Source organism: Oncorhynchus clarkii, chromosome 1, assembly GCF_045791955.1.
Source record: "Oncorhynchus clarkii lewisi isolate Uvic-CL-2024 chromosome 1, UVic_Ocla_1.0, whole genome shotgun sequence".
Taxonomy (NCBI): domain Eukaryota; kingdom Metazoa; phylum Chordata; class Actinopteri; order Salmoniformes; family Salmonidae; genus Oncorhynchus; species Oncorhynchus clarkii.
In genome coordinates, this window is record NC_092147.1 from 3,592,985 (window position 1) to 3,605,115 (window position 12,131).

A 12,131-nucleotide genomic window follows, 5' to 3' on the forward strand; every position below is an offset into this window, starting at 1 on the left:
CTGGACAGAGAGAGAGAACATGTATCACTGTGTGAGCTGAGCCTGGACAGAGAGAGAGAACATGTATCACTGTGTGAGCTGAGCCTGGACAGAGAGAGAGAACATGTATCACTGTGTGAGCTGAGCCTAGACAGAGAGAGAGAACATGTATCACTGTGTGAGCTGAGCCTGGACAGAGAGAGAGAACATGTATCACTGTGTGAGCTGAGCCTGTGTAACAAGTATAGCTTCCTTCCCTCTCCTCACCCCTATCTGTGCTCGAACCAGGGACCCTCTGCACACATCGACAATAGCCGCCCTGGAAGCATCGTTACCCATCGTGCCACAAAAGCCACAGCCCTTGCAGAGCAAGGGGGCCAACTACTTCAAGGTCTCAGAGCGAGTGACGTCACCCGATTGAAACGCTATTAGCGCACCACCGCTAACGAGCTAGCTATTTCACATCGGTTACACCTGGACAGGCAGAGATACCATGTATCACTGTGTGAGCTGAGCCTGGACAGGCAGAGAGACCATGTATCACCATGTATCACTGTGTGAGCTGAGCCTGGACAGGCAGAGAGTGGTTAGAGCGTTGGACTAGTAACCGGAAGGTTGAAAGATAGAATCCTCGAGCTGACAAGGATAAAAATCTGTATTTCTGCCCCGGAACAAGGCAGTTAACCCACTGTTCCCTGGTAGGCCGTCATTGAAAATAAGAATTTGTTGGTAACTGACTTGCCTAGTTAAATAAAGGTGAAATAAGGAAAGAAAAACCACAGTGTGAGCTGGGCCTGGATGAGTCAGTGATACTTAGGACTGCAACATTCTAAGTCATTCTGCAGGTCTCTCCAGGGGGTAGTGAGGTCTGCACAACGCATCACCGGGGGCAAACTACCTGCCCTCCATGACACCTACAGCACCCAATGTCACAGGAAGGCCAAAAAGATCATCAAGGACAACAACCACCCAAGCCACTGTCTGTTCACCCCGCTATCATCCAGAAGGCGAGGTCAGTACAGGTGCATCAAAGCTGGGACAGAGAAGACTGAAAAAAAACAGCTTCTATCTCAAGGCCATCAGACTGTTAAATAGTCACCACTAGCCGGCCTCCACCCAGTACCCTGCCCTGAACCTTAGTCACTGTCACTAGCCGGCTACCACCCAGTTACTCAACCCTGCACCTTAGAGTCTGCTGCCCTATGTACATAGACATGGAATCACTGGTCACTTTAATAATGTTTGCAAACTTCCCATGGAAAAATTCCAGAAATTTACTGGAAAGTTCCCGACCCTTCGCAACCCTAGATGCATTCACACACAGTGCATTTGGAAAGTATTCAGACCCCTTGACATTTTCAACATTGTTACATTACAGACTTATTCTAAAATTGAATTTACAAAATCCCTCAAAATCTACACACAGTACCCCATAATGAAAAAAGTGAAAACTGGTTTTTAGAAATGTTTGCAAATATATTAATAAAAAACATAAATACCTTATTTACATAAGTATTCAGACCCTTTGCTATGAGACTCGAAATTGAGCTCAGGTGTATCCTGTTTCTAGTGATCATCCTTGTGATGTTAATACAACTTGATTGGTATTTCTACAACATGTTGGTATTACAGACTCAGTCAGGGCCAAGTTGAAAATGTCAGTGAAGAAAGACACTTGCCAGTTGGTCAGCGCATGCTCAGAGGAAATGTCCTGGTAATCCGTCTGGCCCTGCAGCCTTGTGAATGTTGACCTTTTTAAAGGTCTTACTCACATCGGCTACGGAGAGCATGATCCCACAGTCGTCCAGAACAGCTGGTGCTCTCATGCATGCTTCAGTGTTGCTTGCCACAAAGTGCACATAGAAGTAATGTAGCTTGTCTGGTAGGCTTTTGTCACTGGGAAGCTCGCGGCTGTGCTTCCCTTTATCGTCCGCAATAGTTTGCAAGCCCTGCCACTTCCGACGAGCATCAGAACCGGCGTAGTTGGATTAAATTCAAGCCCTGCCACATCCGACGAGCATCAGAACCGGCGTAGTAGGATTCAATTCAAGCCCTGCCACATCCGACGAGCATCAGAACCGGCGTAGTAGGATTCAATTCAAGCCCTGACACATCCGACGAGCATCAGAACCGGCGTAGTAGGATTCAATTCAAGCCCTGACACATCCGACGAGCATCAGAACCGGCGTAGTAGGATTCAATTCAAGCCCTGACACATCCGACGAGCATCAGAACCGGCGTAGTAGGATTCAATTCAAGCCCTGACACATCCGACGAGCATCAGAACCGGCGTAGTAGGATTCAATTCAAGCCCTGACACATCCGACGAGCATCAGAACCGGCGTAGTAGGATTCAATTCAAGTCCTGTATTAACGCTTTGTCTGTTTGAGGGTTCATCAGCGGGATTTCTTATAAACGTCCAGGTTAGAGTCCCGCTACTCTACCCTTTAGCTCAGTGCAGATGTTGCCTGTAATCCATGGCTTCTGATTGGGGTATGTACGTACGGTCACTGTGGGGACGACATCGTCCGTGCACTTATTGATGTAGCCAGTGACTGATGTGGTGTACTCCTCAATGCCATCGGAAGAATCCCGGAGCCTATTCCAGTCTGTGCTAGAAAAACTATCCTGTAGCTTAGCATCTGCGTCATCTGACCATTTCCATATTAAGCGAGTCACTGGTACTTCCTACTTTAGTTTTTGTTTGTAAGCAGGAATAAGGAGGATAGATTTATGGTCAGATTTGATAAATGGAGGGCGAGGAAGAACTTTGTACGCGTCTCTGTGTGGAGTAAAAAAAAAAAAAATCCCTCGTTGCACATTTAACATGCTGGTAGAAATGAGGTAAAACAGATTTAAGTTTCCCTGCATTAAAGTCCACGGCCACTAGGAGCACCGCATCTGAGTGAGTATTGTCTTGTTTGCTTATGGCCCTTATAGAGGTGGTTGAGTGCGCTCTTAGTAGCAGCATCGGTTTGTGGTGGTAAATAGACAGCTACGAAAAATATAGATGAAAACTCTCTTGGTAAATAGTGTGGACTACAGCTTATCATGAGATACAGGAGAGCAAAACCTAGAGACTTCCTTAATAGTAGATTTTGTGCACCAGCTGCTATTGACAAATAGACACAGACATCCACCACTTGTCTTACCGGAGGCAGCTGTTCTATCTTTCCGATGCACCGAAAACCCAGACAGCTGCATGTTATCCATGTTGTCGTTCAGCCACGACTCGGTGAAACATAAGATATTACAGTTTTTAATGTCTTTGATCGGAACTCGTCCAGTATGTTACCCAGTTGATTGGTTGGTCAATAGGACAGATGGTAGAGGAGGGTTACACACTCGGCGTACGGATTCTTACAAGGCACCCCGACCTATGACCCCTATATCTCCGTCTCTTCTTCATGTGAATGACGGGGATTTGGGCCTTGTCGGGTATCTGAAGTAAAATCCTTTGCGTCCGACTCATTAAAGAAAAAAAATCTTCGTCCAGTTCGAGGTGAGTAATCGCTGTCCTGATGTCCAGAAGCTCTTTTCGGTCATAAGAGACGGTGGCAGAAACATTATGTGCAAAATAAGTTACAACAATTATTATTTATTTTTTTTTAAATAATTTAAACACACAATTGGTTAGGAGCCCATAAAAACGACAGCCATCTCCTCCGACGTCATAAAACCGAGAAGTTGTCCAATGAATTGTCCAATGCACCCTGTGTTGGGCTGACTACAGATGGATGGACCTCCCGGGTTACAGAGCTACTTAACAGTGACATCACATCACATCACATGACCTCCCCCCCCCCCCTCCGGGAGTGAGACATGAGAAGTACTGTACTACAAACACACCACCTTTTACGAGAGTCACACAAAGTAGGCATATTTTTCTCTTGGTAAAATAACACATTATAGCATATAATGTCTGAGCCATGTTTACATATTGATTACTCATTGCTCTTTATTCTAGTGTTGTTGTTGATGAGTAATTGTGTTTTAATTGAACAAAATCTAAAGTGCCGTTGTTCCCGATGATGCTCTCAACCAGGCATTATATATCTCCTGATCATATATGGAATCAAGGATATTTTATTACATAAAGTCAAATTAATACAGTAACTGTTGGCATTTTAAAATGTTCCCTGCTGTAACCAAACCGTGACCCCAAAAAACTACAATAGGTACTGGACCGTTACACCCCATAAGTCCTGCGTCACATGACGCACATCACTTCGCTGTCTCGTCCTGCTAACGTGACAGCTTCACGACCTTTCCACCTACTGTGACAGTTCTGAGACAGAGGAATGAGCTTGGCTAGTATATACAGTAGGCCGAGGCTCTTCGTATAGTCTATATCCTCCAATATGTCAATGTGTAGGCCACTCAAGCTTATCAGATTGGATCTTCAAAGTCTAAGACGATATCTTTCTTTCTGATCTTGTATTATGAAGTTCATGCATTGTGTCCTCTAGACATGAGTCAAAAGAACACATTAGGCCGGGAATTGAATCCTCATACATATCAGTAGTATATGCATAGCTCCTGTTCTGCAGTCCTACAGGCCTACAGAGTCCTGATCTCACCTGAAATGTTTACATCTTCTTCCAGTTGTATCCTCATTAAAACCTTATATTGAAAACACACAGGCCTGGTAGTGAAGCTAGAGCTAGTGGCGCTAGTCTCAGCCTCATAGGGCTGCCTGGGCTCAAAGCTACAGGGGGGGGGGGGGCTAGCTAAGGGACTACACTTTTAACTTGAGAGTCGCATCTCCACGACTGTCAAAATGTGTCTTTTTTTTTTAAAGCAGAGATGTTTAAAGACAGTTGGGTTTAATGTTTCCCGAGTCCAAATGTGTGGGGAAGGAAGGATGACACAGATATATTCAGTTTGATGAGCGAGCTCTCTGGGGTGGGGGGGGGGGGGGTCCTTGATGTTATTGATTTGAAATTCATATCAAAAGTGGGAGTTTGATTTGAATCTCTTCAGCAGCAACTCAAGGGGGAGAGATTAATATTTCACCATGTTAGCTACTTTCAGATGAGATGAACAAAGTCTTTGGTGTGTAGACATGATAGTTAGTTGTCGTCCCAAGACTTACATATTTCCATTCTTGAAATGCATCGGAAGCCAATTCAGTCAAATAATGCATTCCAGTGCTAATAGACTTTGTAAACTGTGTCACTGTGTGTGGGGGGGGGGAGAAAACATCTGCACATTATATTACCCCTTATGCAATGACTGAGAATGATGGTAAGAACTAGGGTCAATCTAGCATCACATGGTAACCTGGTAAGCCTTGCACCTTTTGGTTTGTGAAGCCTAGTATTGATTGAAACAACTGGGCTCCGTAAGGAAGTGTCATGAATCCCGTCTGCACAGCGCCAGCGCAGACAGTCTCTCGTCAAACCAGACACACATATTAGTTGTTCTAGAGAGATGAGTTTACACTTCAGCAGTGACATGTTATAAGTTTTACTATTCTAGACTGTGGCAAATCCTAACAAACCCAGGTTTAAAACGTTGTGCATATGTTAAATGATTAATACTGAAACTATTATGGAAATACACGTTGTCCCAGCGGTAAAAACATTATGTTCCGCATTGGTTTTTTTTATCCGTCATTACAGTCCACCTCGAGAGGAATGGACTTGAACATAAATAATGTCAAAATATAGACGCGCAAGCAGACACAATGATGCAAATACCGAGCGTGAAACTACACCATCTACTTAGTAAGTGTGTTCTACGTTTCTGTTGTGCAAAACTATTGCTACAATATGTCGGTGTAAGGTAACAAGTTAGCTATGTGGTGAAAAGCCTGTCGACCCCCCTTTCGGAGCGGTGAGCCCACGCCCTCGACTTCAACTCCGAGCTACAGTAAAACATCACCTCAACGAGTTAACATAACGCTTTATGCTACTTCTTCTGCACTCTTTATGTCGACTAAAAACAACACGCCATTGTAAGCTACATTTCTATAATAACTCTATGTTCAAGTACATTAAATATGAAATAGTTCCCATGTGTTTCTTACCTCGGGGCTTTCTAGGAATCAAGAGAGTTTCAAATCCCACCAAAGTGAAAATAATTTTTTTCCCAAATCTGGAAGTGGCAGGCAGTGACGTCAGAGTTGGAAATTCCAACCGCAGGAGAGTCCTTGGAGAAGTTTGCCCATTTAAGGCAGTATGTTGTATTCACAAAACGCTCTTCCTCATCTTATCGTGTGTGTGTTTGTTTTGTTGTGCAAAACATTGTAAAACACACTTGTTCATCATCATGAGCATCAACTAGACAGCTATATCCTTCATACATTTTTGTAATTGTAAACTAAATCGTTAATTCAATGAAAATGGAGATTTTGACAATTTTCTCAACCTTTTCTTGAGGTTCACAAATAACCTTATCTTGGTAATATAGGGTTAGGGTAATATAGCTCTACAAACAACATTATCTTGGTAATATAGGGTTAGGGTAATATAGCTCTACAAACAACACAACATTATCTTGGTAATATAGAGTTAGGGTAATATAGCTCTGAAAATAACATTATCTTGGTAATATAGAGTTAGGGTAATATAGCTCTACAAACAACATAGAACGAAGACAAGAGATGATAGACTTAGCCTTTAAACAAAATAATGAATATATTGTTTAATTTTTTTGTTGTTGCAATGACTACATCAAAACAGACTATACATATTTCAAAATACCACCTGAGAGCTTTTTCATTCATTACATTTTTTCAATTTTTTTTTAAAACTTAATTTTAAACTCATTCCCTGCTGACCTTTCTGTGAGTGGTAGCCTGCACAGTAAACCATATCAGACACGGGCTGGTTTCTGCTTCACCACATGTGATTGCCATGTAAAGCAGTTTGTTTGCATGTCCTGGATTTAATGCAAATAACTGGTAACTGCACTAAAAACCCCTTTGATTTGTGCATGCATTCTAAGTAGCAGTACAATAGTGGTGTTATAATGCACTTAGGTTGAATCGCAGATGGCATCCTATTTCCTACATAGCACACTACTTTTCAGCAGAGCACCGTAGAGGACACAGTCTGACTCTCTGATTCCACAGCTAAGGTTTACAGGGGGGAGAGATTGTCTCTCGACAGATTCGCCAAAACCATTTTTGTGGGTTATCCTTGCTTCCCCAGACGAATGTCAGTTGGGTGCAATTTTCGATTCGAATTTGGTTTGTGGTTGAGACAGGGTCGTAAAAATGTCTTCATCGGGGTCTTCCTCTTGTCTGTTTGGATGGCTATACATAGTATACGTAGTCTCCCCCTAAATTATAATGGTATGGCCTGCAGAGATAATCAAGGGATCTTACATTCCAGACGGTATTCTAGAACATACCATCCCAACTCCGCTGGGTGTGGTGGATTGTATTTAAAGGTTAAAAAGCCTGTTATCACCTTGCCCTGATACATGGCTGTTGACTCCTATAACGACTTGCCGGTTTCAAAACCCCAACGCCTGTAGGAAGACCTGTAAAACCTCTGCTCCAATCAGGGTATCTAGGAGTCATCAGCCATGTATCAGGGCAAGAAGTAAACTTACACTTCTTACACTCTTCTTACACTCTTCTTACACTCTTCTTACACTCTTCTTACACTCTTTTACACTTGTTAAAGAACTGTTGGTAAAAATATACTGACTATTATTATCAAGATAAATAGAGTTACCAGTTACCACTTAAATCATTATGGGATTTTTTTTTTTGTTGGGGGGGGTGGGGGGGGGGTGACTGTTTTCACCGTTGTGTTTCCTTGATCTTGTTGACCCACTCTATCTTAATGTCAGGGGGGTCTGTATTACACCTCTGACACCTTACATTGGAAGAAGGGGTATTATTTGCTATACAACACTATACCACATCTAAGAGTTAACAGCATTAGGCCTGTTGTCACCACGATAAGAAGTAAGAACACACTCTACGGTCTTGTCCACTTGTGTGTGTGTGTATGTGTGTGTGTGTGTGTGTGTGTGTGTGTGTGTGTGTGTGTGTGTGTGTGTGTGTGTGTGTGTGTGTGTGTGTGTGTGTGTGTGTGTGTGTGTGTGTGTGTGTGTGTGTGTGTGTGTGTGTGTGTGTGTGTGTGTGTGTGTGTGTGTAGGTGTGTGTGTGTGTGTGTGTGTGTGTGTGTGTGTAGGTGTGTGTGTGTGTGTGTGTGTGTGTGTGTGTGTGTAACAGTAGCGAGGCTTTATACAGGGTGTTACGGTACAGAGTCAATGTGGAGGCTATATACAGGGGGTACCGGTACAGAGTCAATGTGGAGGCTATATACAGGGGGTGCCGGTACAGAGTCAATGTGGAGGCTATATACAGGGGGTACCGGTACAGAGTCACTGTGGAGGCTATATACAGGGGGTACCGGTATAGAGTCAATGTGGAGGCTATATACAGGGGGTACCGGTACAGAGTCAATGTGGAGGCTATATACAGTGGGTACCGGTACAGAGTCAATGTGGAGGCTATATACAGTGGGTACCGGTACAGAGTCAATGTGCGGGGGCACCGGTTAGTTGAGGTAATGTGTACATGTAGGTAGAGTTATTAAAGCGACTATATATAGATGATAGCAGAGAGTAGCAGCAGCGTAAAGGAGGAGTGGTGGGAGGGGGGGGCAATGAGCCAGCTAACGTTGATAAACATCTAGAAATAACTGTTGATTTTCTGATTCAATAAGAAAGTTAAACGTTTTCTGTGTTTTTGATTGTTGAGTCAATTAGATCATGCTAATTTCAAGCTAATCTTTAAAAAAAAATATATATATATATATATATATATATATATAAAGTTAGTTTTATTACTGGCTAACTCATTGATCCTGCTCTGTAGTGTTCCCCCTCAGGTATATATATATATATATATATATAAATATATTGTCCTTCAAGGCCTCAAGGTTCTCTCCAAGGGCACAAGCAGATTTTGTAGTTGTTGGAAATAGTGCTGTATTCTTCCCTGTGTGACACTTGTCCGCCTGACGGACTCCAGGAAATCACTAGGCTGTTGATGGAGTTCATCATCTCTATCTATTATTGCATCATCACAGAGCGATTGGTGCCACAGTGACTTGGGCCAAAGAGTCCGATAGATTTAAAAAATCTGGTGTTTTATGACCGATTCTGAAACAATGACACAAAGATGTAAAAATATATTTAAAAAATAATAAAATAAAAAATGTATTAAATTAAAAGTGAATATACTGTAAGCACTTCAACAAGTACAACAACAACTACATACAACTGTCTGTAGAAATATAACGGTATGTCAAGCCAACCTCTAAAGATGCTTTTTCACAATCACAAGCACAATAACTAAAGTAACTTTGAGATGGTATATTTTCAAACAAATTACAGTTCCTGAGATCTATGTGAGTAGACGGGTTAAAACAGCATATATTTCTCTCTCCCTCTCTCTCTCTCTCTCTCTGTCTCTCTCTATCTCTGTCTCTCCCTCCCTCTCTCTCTCTCTCTCTCTCTCTCTCTCTCTCTCTCTGTCTCTCTCTCTCTCTGTCTCTCTCTCTCTCTCTCTCTCTCTGTCTCTCTCTCTCTCTCTCTTTATCTCTCTCTCTCTCTCTCTGTCTCTCCCTGTCTCTCTCTCTCTCTCTCTCTCTCTCTCTCTCTCTCTCTCTCTCTCTCTCTCTCTCTCTCTCTGTCATTTCAATTCAATTCAAGGGGTTATATTACCATGGGAAACGTGTTAACATTGCCAAAGCAAGTGAGGTAGATAATATACAAAAGTGAAATAAACAATAAAATTAACAGTAAACATTACACATACAGAAGTTTCAAAACAATAAAGACATTACAAATGTCATATTATATATATACAGTGTTTTAACAATGTACAAATGGTTAAGGTATACAAGGGAAAATAAATAAACATAAATATGGGTTGTATTTACAATGGTGTTTGTTCTTCACTGGTTGCCCTTTTCTCGTGGCAACAGGTCACACATCTTGCTGCTGTGATGGCTCACTGTGGAATTTCACCCAGTAGATATGGGAGTTTATCAAAATTGAATTTGTTATCTAATTCTTTGTGGATCTGTGTAATCTGAGGGAAATATGTCTTTCTAATATGGTCATACATTTGGCAGGAGGTTATGAAGTGCAGCTCAGTTTCCACCTCATTTTGTGGGCGGTGCGCACATAGCCTGTCTTCTCTTGAGAGCCATGTCTGCCTACGGCAGCCTTTCTCAATAGCAAGGCTATGCTCACTGAGTCTGTACATAGTCAAAGCTTTCCTTAATTTTGGGTCAGTCACAGTGGTCAGGTATTCTGCCGCTGTGTACTCTCTGTGTAGGGCCAAATAGCATTCTAGTTTGCTCTGTTTTTTTGTTAATTCTTTATAATGTGTCAAGTAATTATCTTTTTGTTTTCTCATGATTTGGTTGGGTCTAATTGTGCTGCTGTCCTGGGGCTCTGTAGGGTGTGTTTGTGTTTGTGAACAGAGCCCCAGGACCAGCTTGCTTAGGGGACTCTTCTCCAGGTTCATCTCTCTGTAGGTGATGGCTTTGTTATGGAAGGTTTGGGAATCACTTCCTTTTAGGTGGTTGTAGAATTGAACGGCTCTTTTCTGGATGTTGATAATTAGTGGGTATCGGCCTAATTCAGCTCTGGGTGCATTATGTGGTGTTCTACGTTGTACACAGAGGATATTTTTGCAGAATTCTGCATGCAGAGTCTCAATTCGGTGTTTGTCCCATTTTGTGAATTCTTGGTTGGTGAGCTGACCCCAGACCTCACAACCATAAAGGGCAATGGGCTCTATGACTGATTCAAGTATTTTTAGCCAAATCCTAATTGGTATGTTGAAATTTATGTTTCTTTTGATGGCATAGAATGCCCTTCTTGCCTTGTCTCTCAGATCGTTCACAGCTTTGTGGAAGTTACCTGTGGTGCTGATTTTTAGGCCAAGGTATGTATAGTTTTTTGTGTGTTCTAGGGCAACATTGTCTAGATGGAATTTGTATTTGTGGTCCTGGCAACTGGACCTTTTTTGGAACACCATTATTTTTGTCTTACTGAGATTTACTGTCAGGGCCCAGGTCTGACAGAATCTGTGCAGAAGATCTAGGTGCTGCTGTAGGCCCTCCTTGTTTGGTGACAGAAGCACCAGATCATCAGCAAACAGTAGACAGTAGACTTCAGATTCTAGCAGGGGGAGGCCGGGTGCTGCAGACCTTTCTAGTGCCAATTCGTTGATATATATGTTGAAGAGGGTGGGGCTTAATCTGCATCCCTGTCTCACCCCACAACCCTGTGTGAAGAAATGTGTGTGTTTTTTGCCAATTTTAACTGCACACTTGTTGTTTGTGTACATGGATTTTATAATGTCGTATGTTTTACCCCCAACACCACTTTCCATCTGTTTGTATACCTCATGCCAAATTGAGTCGAAGGCTTTTTTGAAATCAACAAAGTATGAGAAGACTTTGCCTTTGTTTTGGTTTGTTTGGTTGTCAATTAGGGTGTGCAGGGTGAATACGTGGTCTGTTTTACGGTAATTTGGTAAAAAGCCAATTTGACATTTGCTCAGTACATTGTTTTCACTGAGGAAATGTACGAGTCTGCTGTTAATGATAATGCAGAGGATTTTCCCAAGGTTGCTGTTGACGCATATTCCACGGTAGTTATTGGGGTCAAACTTGTCTCCACTTTTGTGGATTGGGGTGATCAGTCCTTGGTTCCAAATATTGGGGAAGATGCCAGAGCTAAGGATGATGTTAAAGAGTTTTAGTATAGCCAATTGGAGTTTGTTGTCTGTATACTTGATCATTTCATTAAGGATACCATCAACACCACAGGCCTTTTTGGGTTGGAGGGTTTTCATTTTGTCCTGTAACTCATTCAATGTAATTGGAGAATCCAGTGGGTTCTGGTAGTCTTTAATAGTGGATTCTAAGATCTGTATTTGATCATGTATATGTTTTTGCTCTTCATTCTTTGTTATAGAGCCAAAAAGATTGGAGAAGTGGTTTACCCATACATCTCCATTTTGGATAGATAATTATTCGTGTTGTTGTTTGTTTAGTGTTTTCCAATTTTCCCAGAAGTGGTTAGAGTCTATGGATTCTTCAATTACATTGAGCTGATTTCTGACGTGCTGCTCCTTCTTTTTCCGTAGTGTATTTCTGTATTG

At 42.1% G+C, this 12,131-nt stretch overlaps 1 protein-coding gene across 3 annotated transcripts in view; it reads right to left on the minus strand.

Moving 5' to 3' along the window:
• Positions 1–6,088, minus strand: part of LOC139415803 (LIM domain containing preferred translocation partner in lipoma) — a 469,906-nt gene extending 463,818 nt beyond the window's left edge. For 2 of the 3 annotated variants that reach the window (XM_071164099.1, XM_071163951.1), the window contains exon 1: positions 6,012–6,088. The gene's annotated coding sequence lies outside the window, so the exon portion shown is untranslated. The remainder of the gene's footprint in view (positions 1–6,011) is intronic. The other variant, XM_071164015.1, reaches the window with a different exon arrangement.
• Positions 6,089–12,131: the final 6,043 nt, after the last annotated feature.